General features: G+C 44.4%; 1 long non-coding RNA gene across 1 annotated transcript in view; it reads left to right on the forward strand.

Moving 5' to 3' along the window:
- LOC109523453 (uncharacterized) overlaps window positions 1–5,471 on the forward strand; it is a 13,286-nt gene extending 7,815 nt beyond the window's left edge. The window contains exon 3 of the long non-coding RNA XR_002169764.1: window positions 5,100–5,471. This is a non-coding gene — a long non-coding RNA (uncharacterized LOC109523453). The remainder of the gene's footprint in view (window positions 1–5,099) is intronic.
- Window positions 5,472–14,972: the final 9,501 nt, after the last annotated feature.

The raw sequence follows: 14,972 nt of genomic DNA on the forward strand, positions 1-14,972 counted from the left end.
TCATCAGTACTACTTCCCATTTTTCTTTGTTGACTCTTTCTGCTACTCTCCTTAACCTTTTTCTAAATGTTTCTCTCACACTCAGTCTCCTCACATTCCATGTGACTATCACTCGTTCTCCATTCTTACCCCGAGTTTCAGTTCTTTTTCCCCTTTCCTCTCCCCCTCTTAATTTCCTCCTGTCTCCCCTTCTTTCATTCCTCTCTTTTCTTTTGTCGTATTTGCTTCTTACTCCCCTCCTGTTGCCGGGGCCTGGATGGGGGTGAATCCCCACCAGACTGTCTTTCACCCATCCACCCACATGTCTTTTGTCCATCCCGGCTTGCTTGCGCATCCGTCTCCCCATCCCCACCCCAACCCCTGGGGAACCTTCTCGGTCCCAACTCGTCGCGCCACGTGCGGGTCCTGAGCGGGCCCTCGCCTGACTTTTGTTTAAGGAGGGTTGTGGGGCGGCTACTCCCACTTCACTCCGTTCCGGCGGGATTCCGGCGGGGCGAGCATTGGGTGTCTCTCCTTCCGGTGAGGTCCCTCCTCCTTCCCCGTCGGCTGGTGGGCATTCAGCCGCAGCAGGGGCTCCAGAGCCCCGGCGTTCCCCCTCGCGCCACTTGGAGGCATCCCACCATGCGAGGATCCAAACTGGTCACTCTCAAAGAGAACTTCAACATCTTCATCTCTGCAACCTCCAGCTCTGCCATCACAATATTGGCACCTGTCAATACATTTCCATCTCTGTCCTTAATCACCCTAACCTGCTGCACATCCTTATCATGTCTGTCTTGCCAACCTGTATAGATTAGTCTCTCCCTCCTTACTGTCCAACCTAGCATACAAGTCATCGTAGGCCTCTTGTTTGGCCTTCGCCAGCTCTACTTTCACCGTGCGCTGCATCTCCCTGTACTCCTGTCTACTCTCTTTAGTCCTCTCAGTGTCCCACCTCTTCTTAGCTAACCTTTTTCTCTCTATACACTCCTGCACCTCCTCATTCCACCACCAAGTCACCTTATCTACTTTCCTTCCAGATGATACACCAAGTACTTTCCTACCTGTCTCCCTGATCACATTAGCTGTAGTTGTCCAGTCATCTGGAAGCACCTCCTGACCGCCCAGTGCTTGTCTCAACTCCTTCCTAAAAGTCATGCGACACTCTTCCTTTTCAGCTTCCACCATTTTGTCCTCTGCTCTCCTTTTGCTCTGTTCCTCCTCACCGCCAGAGTCATCCTACACACCACCAACCTATGCTGTCTGTCTACACTCTCACCAACCACTACTTTGCTGTCACTGACTTCCTTCAGATTGCACCGTTGCAACACAAAATATAGTCTACCTGTGTACTCCTACCTCCATTCTTATAGGTCAGCTTATTTTCCTGCCTCTTCTGAAAAAAAGTATTCACTTTAGCCATTTTCATTCTCTTAGCAAAGTCAACCACCATCTGTCCTTCTGCGTTCCTCGTCTGTTGTCCAAACCTGCCCATCACCTCCTCATTATCTCTGTTTCCTGCGCCAACATGTCCGTTTAAGTCTGCACCAATTACAACTCTCTCACTTCTAGGGATATTCTGGATCACTTCATCGAGGTCCAACCAAAATTTCTCCTTCTCCTCCAACTCACATCCTACCTGTGGGGCATACCCACTAACAACATTGAACATCACACCTTCAATTTCTAGCTGAAACTATTTTTACTTCTCGGACATTCCTAACAAACTCCTCCTTCAAGATAATTCCGACTCCATTTCTCTTCCCGTCTAAACCATGATAGAACAACTTGAACCCCGATCCAAAGCGTCTAGACTTGCTCCCTTTCCACCTGGTCTCCTGGACACACAGTATGTCTACCTTCCTCCTCTGCATCATGTCAACCAACTCTTCACACTTTCCTGTCATAGTTCCAACATTCAAATACCTACTCTCAGTCCTATACTCTTGGTGTTCCACTTCTCTCTCTTCCAACAGACACACCATCCTCCTCTCCTTCGACCAACAATCGTCCATTTTCCACCGGCACCCTGTAGGTCAACAGTGCCAATGACGGTCGTTGTTAATCCGGGCCTCGGTCGATCCGGTATGAAATTCGAAGGTTTGAATCGCATGTTTGTTTTGGCCAAGATTTTACGTCGGATGCCCTTCCTGACACAAGGAAAATATGCTAATGAGAGGATTGTCCATGCATATGTAGCTTGTGAATGAGCATCGTGTCGCTGCAGCTCCTGATCCACTCGTTTGCCAAAGTATATTTTGGGCCATCAAAAGACCATCCAGTGTTTCATCGTTCACATCAAAAGAATATTGCTCGTTAGACTTATTTTATAGCATTGGCTGGAAACGATATGTCTTCATGCTTTCAGGATTAATGCTAGATGCATTCTATTCGGCATAGCTGTGTATGCATGTCAATGTGCAGCCTCATCCTATGTTTACACACGTGACAGTAATTTAGAAACGTGTTCAACAAACATGGCGTCCGGCGATATTATTTTCAGAATCGGTTTTAATGTTTTTTTCGTGTACATGAAAAATAATAGTTATCTGATTAATTCTCGGATGAAATAACGTTTTACTATTGCTAATGGCGTAGATATGTCAAGTAGCCCTTTAAAACAGTGGTCCCCAAACTTTTTCCTGTGACGGCTGCATTACCTTTCGCTTCTGTGATGGGGGGCCGTGGTGAGTTTGTAACAGAAAAAATGTGACTGCAAGAATACTGAAATGTAAAAAATTATTGTTTTCCAGAAACCCATACAAATTCAAATATCCTTTTCTGGATTTTTCACAGAACAAAAGCCAGGAAATAAATGACACCATTTATGAAATATTGAATGTCATGTGAATATGATATTCACATGGTGTCACCAGCCTTCCTATTGAGCTAGTTAATTATTTGTATGTATATGGCACTGAATAATAAAATGACATGGCACGTGATTCCGATGGACCATGAGAATACCGGTAGCTCGAACATCTTTCTGCACATGTAGAGAAATCTCCTCAATTCATTGTTGGACACAGCAACAACATCAGATCCATATGAGGCTAGTCTGGTTGGATACATGGAGTGCTTTCGTATGTCCCAGACCTGGTGTGGTTGAGGTTTGACTTAAATAAATTTTTTTAAAGATTTTTTTTTTTTTTTTTTTATGAAATGGGCAAAAAGGTCACCATGTCAGAAATCAGGTCAACATGCCAGTTTTCAGAGGCCTTTTATTTTGAAATGCGATATCCAGATCTGAACTAGAGCGGTCTGGTTGGATAACTGGGGTGCTCTAGTACAGGGGTCCCCAACCGCCGGTCCGCGGACCGGTACCGGTCCGCCGGGCATTTGGTACCGGGCCGCACAGAAAGAACTTGCCTTAATTCCGTTTTATTTATTTCGGAATACGAAAGATGTTTTATTTTGAAAACTTACCGGATTCTCCGTTACATCCGTCTGTGTCCAGCTTGACACACGTCAAGCCACGCTTCTCCGTAACGCGACCAATTAGGCTAAAAACAAACACCGGAGCTCGCAAAATGAGTAAAAAAACTGCTGGAGATCGCAAATGACGGCGGCCTTAAAAGTACGTTCGAGACAACTGGATTAAAGTTATGTCTGAATACTCTGAGATCGCCACAACCAGATTAGATGCTCCTTGTGTTTATTATTATATTTCGAAAACGCCACAGTTTTCATGCAGCTCATACCATATTATTTTGTTGTATTATTTCCGCCACACCTTAAATGCCGGTCCCTGAAAATATTGTCTGACATAAACCGGTCCGTGGGGCAAAAAAGGTTGGGGACCCCTGCTCTAGTATGTCCTTGACCTGGTCTGGTTGAGGGATAACTTGAATTCTTTCTTTTAGAATGTTTTAATGAGACAGACAGCCTTTTCTTTGCGTTGAACAAAAAAATAATTGTTTGTCCACTTTAGGTTAAATATCCTGCATTCTGCATCTATTTTTCTCTTACCTAACCTTTTCGCCATGATCCCGTTCTCTTCGAGAGGGGCAGGTTTACAATAGTTTTTCTGGGGTTGCCAGATCACGGCGCAGACTGCAGAAAGATGCAACAAATGTCATGTTATAGTATACAGTATGTCTTTATGAAATAGTTACTAATTAATAGTTAATAATGAAAATAGTTCAGAATCAAGGAACATGTTATTGCAAAAGCCAAACTTTATTATCAAATACAAATCCACATAGATGAAAAATAAATCAAAATACTCCCTTGTATTGTTCAGGGGGGCCGGACCAAATGCAGAGGCGGCCCGTGGGCCGTAGTTTGGGGACCTCTGCTCTAAATTGTACGTAGGTGTGAGTGTGAGCATGGATGGTTGTTCGTCTGTATGTCCTGCGATTGGCTGGCAACTGGTTCATGGTGTCCCCCGCCTACCGCGCAAAGACAGCTGGGATAGGCTCCAGCACCCTCCGCGACCCTTGTGAGGATAAAGCGGATCAGGAAATGAATGAAAAACTAAGTGGCAACATTCTGTAACTGTCTTATACAATTATTTATCAAATTAGATGAGATGGTACTTATATTTACAAACATGTCAATTGTCTTAAGATCAGTGAGGCAATAAAATAGCTCCAATGTCTACATTATTATTATAATATATATACAGTCAAACCTCGGTTTTCGAACGTCTCTGTTCTTGACCAAATCGGTTTTCGACCAAAAATTTTGAGTTTTTTTATGCCTCGGTTGACGACCAAATTTTGGTTCTCGAACAAACTGAGCGCATATGAATGCGTCACTTGACTCCTCTCGCCTTCCTTACACGAGGAAGTGACGCTTCCTCGAGTAGACGAGGAAGTGACGCTTCCTCGTTTAGCGTTCCATGGTGAACAGACGTGTTCAATAAAGATTTTTTTTTTTTTTAAAGAGTGTGGTTTCGGTTTTCGAACAAATCAGTTTTCGAACAGCCTTCTGGAACGGATTATGGTCGAAAACCGAGGTATGATTGTACATATTTTTTGCTTAAAGATGGAAATCTTCAGCCTTCAAACTTTAATTGCAACTTGTTAGTTTTAGTTGAAATCCATGATGGTGATGTATCAAGGCTGAATTGTTAAAAAAATAAATACGTCTGGATCTAACAAATATCGCACCTGTAGTTGCATCAGAGCCGTACTTGAGCAGTACTATAGTGCCAGTGACGAAGTTCAAGACATGATATGGGAGCCATACCCTGCACATTACAGGAGTCAAGTCCATGTCCTGTCAACTATTCTTCCAAAACAACAGTCAGAAGTGGCAAAACACCAGTAATGTTTCAAGGGAAAGGTGTCTTTGTCAAGACAAGATGGGTTTTCCCCTTTCAGCAGTGATGGACAAATGAAGCTCCTGTGAGTCACCGAACAATTGGGCCAGTTGTTTTGAAAATGGCTTCAATAGTTTAATCATCTGCAACAGTGACCTTTCATGGCGAAAGCAAGGCTGCAGTGGTTTTAAAAAAAATCTGTGAAGAAACTTTCTCTCACTCACACACACACACACACACACACACACACACACACACACACGCGCACGCGCGCGCGCGCGCGCACACACACACACACACACACACACACACACACACACACACACACTGCTTTTGTGCATTTCAGATTTTTGCCCTGTTCTGCTGCTCTTTGGTGTTATCCCATTGCAAGCAGGATCTTCGTACTGCAAAATAAAAAAAAGAATAAAAAATAAAAAATAAATAAAAAAAGGGGGTTTTGCATTTCTCATTTCATTTACGTGTCGTTTTTATTAGCCTGCACCAGTGGTTCTTAACCTCGTTAGAGGTACTGAACCCAACCAGTTCAGATGCACATTCAGCGAACCCTTCGTTCGTGAAAAATAAAAATATGATTTTTTTACAAATTTAAGATATTAAAAAAAACACATTTATTCAAAACAAAAAAAAGTAAATAAAGTTACATGGCATGAGTATAGCTTTTTTAAATTGGATGACATACTATCAGGACAGTGAAACGGTGACTACTGAGCGAACAAAATTTCCTGCAGCACTGATTGGACAAGCAATGTAATATGATCATTTGCAGCCAGCGATGGCCAAGCGAGTGTGTCATAACTAATTGACATCTTGAGTCGGGTGTGTCTTAACCTCCATGGCAGAGGCTCTGTCGTACCCCTGAGACAGATTCACCAAACCCCGAGTGTTCGATCGAACCCAGGTTAAAAACCACTGGCCTCGACGGATGGATCTGTGGCCCTCTCAGCCATCCAACTCCAACGCCACCTTGCAACATTAGAAAACATAAGGTATAATACAATTACTTGTTGGTGAAACAAAGGGGTGAAAAATCCATATCACAAGAAGAGTGCAATATTCAACGAAAGCGCGACTTGTTCATTTGTCATGTTTATTTCAAATATGTCATAAAAACAAATACTTTTTTGCACACAAATGAAAAACAAAGTAAAATGGTACGATAAAAGTAATACAATCTAAGAAAGTAATCCAATTTAAATGTATCTGAAAAGGAGTGAGCTGAAGTGAAACGTAACCCCTACTCTTGTATCATGAATTAATTGATTATGAATGACAGCTCAATATACACTCTAATATCTAATCAAATTCTACATCACTAAATACTATAAAGTATCATTTAACTTGACTTATGTATAATTATTCATTCATTCATTCATTCATTGTCCGATCTGCTTTATCCTCACAAGGGTCGCGGGGGTGCTGGAGTCCATCCCAGCTGTCTTTGGGCAGTAGGCGGATTACACCCTGAACTGGTTGCCAGCCAATCACAGGGCAAACATATCATATATATATATATATGACCAAAAATAACTACACTAAATAAATATAAACACAATTCAATGTCATCATTCATCCCCCTGTATTTTGAAACATCATACTTTTGCACATGACTCTGAATTGACTGAAGCTTGGACATTGTTTCTGTGTACACATTATATTGTTATTAGTAGTGCCAGAACTAACGTATGGAGAAATATGGGGAAACACCTATGTCACAAATACTCTCCCAGTTAAACTACAAAAAAGGCAATTAGAATGATTTATGATGCTCCCTGGACACTCTGGAGTAAGTGGGCAAAAGGGAGGATGCTAGCCAAGCTAAGAGCTATGGTGGACAGACCCTCCCACCCACTCCAGGCCACCCTGACAGCACTGGGCAGCTCCTTCAGCCAGAGACTGATTCACCCGCGCTGCAAGAAGGAGAGGTACTGCTGCTCGTTCCTGCCGACTGCTGTCAGACTATTGAAGCTGTGAGACAATGTGCAAAGTATCAAGCAGAGCTTTAGTGATCAGTGGTAGAATACAATACTGCAACAGTTTCAAAGTTTGTGCAGAAAATCATTGCACGATTTTAAAGTGACCAGGAGCAGTATTTGTGGCACAACAAGTGTGCAATTTTGCAGGTGTCCTTGAGTGATTTAAAGTATCTGGTGCTGTGGAATACAGATCAGTGACAGTGGTTCAAGTGAGTACAGAGCTGGAGCTACAATGATTATAGTGGTAATGCTGTTCCATAGTGTTGTGCAAATTTGCAAAGAGCCACTCTACAGGTAAATTTGGCTTAGTGTTTAGGGAGTTAATGGCTCGGGGGAAGAAGCTTTTTAAGTGTCTGCTGGATTTGGTGCGCATGGATCGGTAGCGCTTGCCTTAGGGGAGTAGCTGGAAAACATGGTGGGCAGCGTGCGGTGGGTCCAGTAGGATTTTCCATGCCCTTGTCTTGGTTCTTGCGGTGTGCAAGTCCTCAAGAGTGGGTAGGGCAGTGCCAATGATTTTTTCCGCCGTCCCAACTGTCTGTTGCAGTCCGATTTTGTCTTTTTGTGGCGGCCCCAAACCAAACCGTGATGGAAGAACACAGGATTGATTCGATGACTGCTGTGTAGAACTGTCTTAGCACCTCTTGTGGCAGGCCATGCTTCCTCAGCAGCCTCAGGAAGTAAATCCTCTGCTGGGCATTTTTCAGGATGGAGTTTGTCATGACCTCCCACTTCATGTCCTGGGAGACTCTGATTCCCACGAACTTGAAGGTCTCGACGATTGACACAGGGCGGTTGGATAGTGTGAGGGGCAACTGTGGTGAAGGATGTTTCCTGAAGTCCACGATCATCTCTCAAGTCTTGAGCGTGTTCAGCCCGAGGTTGTCGGTTGCACCAGAGCTCCATTTGCTCCACTTGTTGTTGGTACGCAGACTTGTCATCGTCTCTGATGAGACCGATGACTGTGGTGTCGTCTGTGAACTTTATGAGTTTGCCGGCTGGGTGTGTTGAGGTGCAATTGTTCGTGTCGAGGGAGAAGAGCAGTGGTGAGAGGACGCATCCCTGTGGGGCTCCACTGCTAGTGATGCATGTTGATGATGTTGTTTTTCCCAGCCTCACCTGTTGTGTCCATCCCGTGAGGAAGCTGAGGATCCACTGGCAGATCGTTGGGGATACACCGAGCTGGAAAAGTGTGGGGGTGAGGAGTTCCGGGATGATGGTGTTGAACGCAGAGCTGAAATCCACAAACAGGATCCTTGCGTAGGTCCCTGTGCTGTCGAGGTGCTCAAGGATGTAATGCAGCCCTGTGTTGACTGCAACCTCCACAGACCTGTTTGCACGGTAGGCAAACTGAAGAGGGTCCAGCAGGGGTCCGGTGATGTTCTTTACGTGGTTCAGCACAAGGCGTTCAAAGGACTTCAGGACCACAGACATCAGAGCGACAGGCCTGTAGTCGTTCAGTTCCGATGTTGCTGGTTTCTTGGGAACTGGGATGATGATAGACTGTTTGAAGCAGGATGGGACCTCAAACAGCTCCAGGGATCTGTTGAAGACTTGTGTGAAGACCGGAGCCAGATGGTCAGCACATACTTTCAGGCAGTAGGGGGACACTTTGTCGGGCCCCACAGATTTCTTGATCTTCTGCTGCTTGAAGAGCCATCTCACGTCCTGTTCATGAATCTGTAGGGCAGAGAATGGGGGTGGGGTGTGGATAGAGTAGTTTCTGGTAGAGGTGGGCAGATGTGGGAAATGGGGGTGTCCTTTTCAAATCGGCAAAAAAAAAAAAACACGTTTAGTTCATCAGCCCGGACCCTTATTGTTCACTGCTTGGGGGGGATGGTGTCCTATTGTTTGTGATTGCTTTCAGGCCATTCCACACAGATTGAGTCGTTAGCAGAGAACTGTTTTTTCAGCCTCTCTGCATAGCTTCTCTTTGCGATGTTAATTTCCTTTGTCAATTGGTTTCAGGCATGTTTGTACAACACCCTATCTCCACTTCTAAATGCGTCCTATTTCTCTTTTCTAGTTGCCTGAGCTTTGCAGTGAACCATGGATTGTTATTGTTGCAGGAGCGGAAGGCCTTGTCCTCACAGAAACTTATATTTGATGTTACAGTGTCTGTGTATTCATCCAGTGTGCCCATTGAAGTTTCAAAGACGCCCCAATCAGTGCAGTCTAATTATTCTTGTTTTTCATCAGTCCATTTCTTCACAGTCTTAACAACCGGTTTTACACATTTGAGTTTCTGCCTGTATGGAGGAATTAAGTGTATGAAACAGTGGTCAGAAAGACCTAACGCTGCGCGGACACAGTCGATCGGTATGAACCTTTGCGTGTTGTGTCGCAGTGATCCAGAATGTTGCCTTCTCTGGTGAAACAGTCAATGTGCTGCCTCTACCTGGGAAGTTCACAGTTAAGATGTGCTCTATTAAATTCACCCAAAATGATAAGGGCCCAGTCAGCAAAGGCATCTGGCCCGGATTCGGCATGAAGCTGGCACAGCGGGCCTTGTGTCGGCACTGGCATAATGCATGTGGGCCGAACACGGCCCAGTAGTGGCAAAGGAGGCACTGGCTTGACTCTGGCAAACCAGATGAGGGCCAGTTCTGGAGTGAAGTATTTGGGCCAGAAATCAATTTACAACTCCGGCCCGTATATGGCCAGCCAGTATTGAGCCACCCTTAAATGCAGTTTCAGATTTTTTTTTTTTTTTTACACACAGCCTTGTTTTACAATTGCACACCGATGCAGAATTCCCACACACACACCCACGCACACGCAAGCGTGCCCGCACTAAGGATGTAAATCTCAGCACTGAGGACGATTCGACACACATCTCGATGCACTACCAGCGATGCGATACTTAAACAATACATGGAATTTTCTGGCAACACGATGCGATACGTTTCACCGTCTTCACGATGTGATACGATGCAACACATTTAGTTTAAAAAGGACGTCCTTTTTTGTTTTTGTGTTTTTTTTTTTTGTTTTTTTTTGTTTTTTGTTTTTTACCCACAGGTACAGATGACGAATGACAGAACCCTTTCTACGATGGAACTTTCCTGTACGACTGAGAGCCTCCACAAGCATTTAATATTTCGGCTAATTGGGACCAGATGGGTGTAAAAACAAAGTATTATCTTTTTACATGATGTAGTTTCTGAGAAAAATGATGTCCGCATATGAGGACATTCGTTTTAAATTTGAGCAAATACAATAACGTCACAATTGAGTAATGATGTGCAAAACTTAATTTGTTGCCTGAACACAGCAGCATTTTTTTCCGAGTGCAAAAACAAATATCAAAGCAACAACTTGGGCCCCTTTACGCAAGTCATACGAAGTGCTGCTAACCGTTTCAGGAGTACAGATATAAAACAAGTAAACCTTCAATGCGTTCTTTGAGTGTACCACTTCTGGCAGATGTGCATTAGCCTTCCTGTGGAATGAGATGTGGGGCACTGCCTCCACTGGATGCTGTTTCCCTTGGACTGAAACTTCTGTGTCATCTTCCTGCTCTGAAAAGTCAGAAGTGTCATTGTCTCTCTGAGCCAAGAAGGTCATGGCCACTTCCATGCGGAATTGAAGGAACGGCATGATGTTCTTCTTTGGTGCACCATTCAGAGTGACGTCTTTGCGGTACAGTAGCCAGCTGTTGGCTAAAGGCAGATCGGTAAAGTGCATCAGCATCCGCAGTGTCCATTTTTTTGTACGGACACTCATTCGATAGTCGCTCATCATTCTATCCACAAGGTGAACTCCACCCATCTTGGAGTTGTATTCACGGATAACACATGGTCAAGAGATGGTCACATGTCTTTCTGGCTCTTGAGCGTGTACAGTAGACATCATCAACACTGGTTTATAGTCAAACCACTTAGTGACACAAATGTTTCCATCCAGATTGGTAACTTGTGCTGAAGTTCCTCTTCCATTTTTTTCATGGTCTTGTAACTTGGCAATTTCTGCACTGCAGCAGCAACTCGATTCCTCATAACTGTACCAGTTATATACACCTGCTTTTTCATCATGTGTTCCACTGCCTGGATCGATGTGAAGAATCGATCACAGTACACATGTGTATTAGTATGCAGAGTCTGAGACAGACGATCGATCACCAAGCCTCCCAAACCCACATTCCCTGGTTCTTCAACTTGTTCACGGAGTCCATCTGCACCTTGATAAATCTCAAAGTCCAGTACTATACCATCTGATGTTGCGCAAACAAAGTTTTTGATGCCAACTGGGTTTGGTTTCATCGACAGATATTGTCGACATGGACAAGCTCCTGTGAATTGAATCATCGCCTGGAGGTGCGTGATGTGGCAATGTCATGATCTGACCGATATCCCTCGTATTCCTCGTGCAAACTTTTGCATCCCCTGATAGGCTGACAGGGCTGTGGCACGGGGTCCTCACACCCACGACTGTCTTCCTCACTGCTGGTGGGAGGAGGTTGGAATTCAGCATCTCCCACAGGATAATCGATGTCTGATAAATCCTCCACCTCGGAGTTGTCTCCACCAAAGGACATTTTCTAACAAAATCATCCCAAAATACAAATTTTAAACCAAACTCCCTCTGTCCACATTTGTGGACATGTTCAACAAAACCAACAAAACTAAGTCCCTCTGTCCACATATGTGTACATCAAGTTTAGCAGCATGGTAAATTGTCAAATTTGCTTACATTTGCAAAATTCAACTTCCACAACACACATTGAACACTTCTAAACATATCTGAGCAAGAATCAGCCATGACACTTGTTTGAATTTTTTATCTGGTCGACTTTTGTATTGGGAAGAGGCATCTGAATGTTTGGGTGGGATGTCTGCCATCTTGAATTTTGACATGTGCTTTTTTCACTCTCCTTCCACCACCAGGGGGTAGTTTAACGTCCTCATAAGTGGACACCAGGCCCTTGAGGTCCAAAATTTAATATTGTAGTCTTGACAACCAAAAATGTGATGTCCACACATTTGGACGCCAGGTCCTAGGAGGTTAAGGGTTATTTACATGTATTTTTTTCTAAAATTGTCACCTGCTGTATCTAAATCGAGACTGAAGCGCCCGAAGTTTGAAAATAAACCGCTCAGCTATGTCACAGGCAGGCTGGGCATGAACCTGCTGCGTCAGTTTACGTGTGCATGTGAGTTTTGTGAAAATGTAGGTTATTGAACAGTCAGAGGTGCTGCCAAAAAAGAACCCTTTCTGCACTGAAATACAATGAAATTAATTTTGATTCACTTTGCTGCGATACAAACCGGATACTTCATACTTGACCATAAAGTTAATTTAAAACTTATTACCTCAATTCAAAAACAAAATCTGACGTTGAAGTGAAAAGTTTTGTATTTGTAAGACTGAATATGAAAATAAACAGAATTTAATTTTCAGTGAGGATCAAATACAGTTTCAAAGAAAAAAAGTCTATCCTTCAAATTCAGATTGTACAATTCAGATTCAAATATTCAAGATGATTCAGAGTAAAATATACAAATCCATCCATCGTCCGAGCCACTTAACTTCAATTCATGTAATTCAAATTCAGTATAAACTATTTAAAAGTTATTCACCTTTAGTTTTTGGTGGCAAATATTCCGCCCCACAGTGTCACACCTAGTTTAGTTTTGGTTGTAAAGTGTCCTTGAGTGTCTTGAAAGGCGCTTATAAATGAAATCAGGCGCCGACAGGTATGGCAGCCTCGGTTACAAACTCCCTAGTGTTATCCCTGTTTTTGTCATTTTTGTTAGTTTTTAGCGACCCTGAGCGGCTTACTTCCACGAGGGAAAAGTTGCTTAGCATTGGGGAGTCTACACTCTGACTTTTTTCACCAGCACACGAAAATCCACAAGGTTTTTCGGAGCTAATCGCGAGCGGAGCGGCTGCGCTGTACGGAGCATGGAAACGCTGCCGGAGGAGGGGGAAGCGAGCCGGCGTGCTAGTCAAGCTCCGGCAGCGTGGATTTCGAACCCCGCTCTCATCGATCCATCTTGCTAATCTACGATCTCTGCCAAACAAGATGGATGAACTTCTTCTCCTCACAAAGACCAACAAACCCTTTGCACGTTCTGCTGCGCTCTGCTTCACTGAAACCTGGCTCAGTGACCGCCACCCGGATTCCGCGCTACATCTACCCGGCTTCCGCCTTCTCCGAGCCGACCGCGACACGGAGCTATCAGGGAAATCGAAAGGTGGTGGGATTTGCTTCTATATCAACGAAGAATGGTGCACCGATGTCACGAAGCTTGACGCACACTGCAGCCCGGACCTGGAGTCGCTGTCTTTAAACTGCAAGCCATTCCACTCGCCACGTGAGTTCACCTCCTTTTTACTAGTCGGTGATTGCATTGCGCCACAACCTAACGCTAACACGGCGATACGAACGCTAGCTGAACAAGTAAACAAACTCGAACTAAATACCCGGAGCCACCCCTGATCATTTTGGGCGATTTTAATAGAACACATCTTAACCGTGAACTTCCCAGATATAAGCAGCACATCGACTGTTTCACCAGAGAAGGCAACATTCTAGACCACTGCTATACAACAATCAAAAATTCATACCGATCGATCGCCCGCGCAGCATTGGGTCTTTCTGACCACAATTTAATACACTTAATACCTACATACAGACAGAAACTCAAATGTATTAAACCGGTTGTTAAGACTGTGAAAAATGGACAGATGAAGCAAAGCTAGCTCAACAAGAATGCTTAGACTGCACTGATTGGGGCGTCTTTGAAACTTCAACGGGCACACTGGATGAATACACAGACACTGTAACATCATACATCAGTTTCTTTGAGGACATGTGTGTACCAACGAAGTCCTTCCGCTCCTTCAACAAGAACAAACCATGGTTCACTCCCAAACTCAGGCAACTCAGGAAGCGTCTTTGAAACTTCAACGGGCACACTCGATGAATACACAGACACTGTAACATCATACATCAGTTTCTGTGAGGACGTGTGTACCAACGAAGTCCTTCCGCACCTTCAAGTTCTCTGCTCACGACTCTGCATCTGTGTGGAATGGCCTGAAAGCAATCACAAACTATAGAATGCCATCCCCCCAAACAGTGAACAATAAGGGTCTTGCTGATGAACTAAACATGTTTTTCTGCCGATTTGAAAAGGACACCCCCACTTCCCACCCTCATTTTCTCCCCTACAGATGCTTGTGGAGGCTCTCAGTCGTACAGGAAAGTTCCATCGTAGAAAGGGTTCCGTCAGTCGTTATCTGTACCTGTGGGTAAAAAACAAAAAAGCAGAAGATCAAGAAAGCTGTGGGGCCTGACAAAGTGTCCCCCTCCTGCCTGAAAGTCTGCGCTGACCAGCTGGCTCCGGTCTTCACACAAATCTTCAACAGATCCCTGGAGCTGTGTGAGGTCCCATCCTGCTTCAAACAGTCGACCATCATCCGAGTTCCCAAGAAATCGGCAACATCGGACCTGAACGACTATAGGCCTGTCGCTCTGACGTCTGTGGTCATGAAGTACTTTGAACGCCTTGTGCTGAACCACCTAAAGAATGTCACCGGACCCCTGGTGGACCCTCTTCTGTTTGCCTACCGGGCAAACAGGTCTGTGGAGGAGGCAGTCAGCATTGGTCTGCACTACATCCTCGAACACCTCGACAGCAACAGGGACCTATGCAAGGATCCTGTTTGTGGATTTCAGCTCTGCGTTCAACACCATCATCCCGGAACTCCTCACCCCCAAACTTCTCCAC

The sequence above is a fragment of the Hippocampus comes genome, unplaced genomic scaffold, assembly GCF_001891065.2.
Source record: "Hippocampus comes isolate QL1 unplaced genomic scaffold, H_comes_QL1_v1.1 scaffold384, whole genome shotgun sequence".
In the NCBI taxonomy this organism is placed as follows: domain Eukaryota; kingdom Metazoa; phylum Chordata; class Actinopteri; order Syngnathiformes; family Syngnathidae; genus Hippocampus; species Hippocampus comes.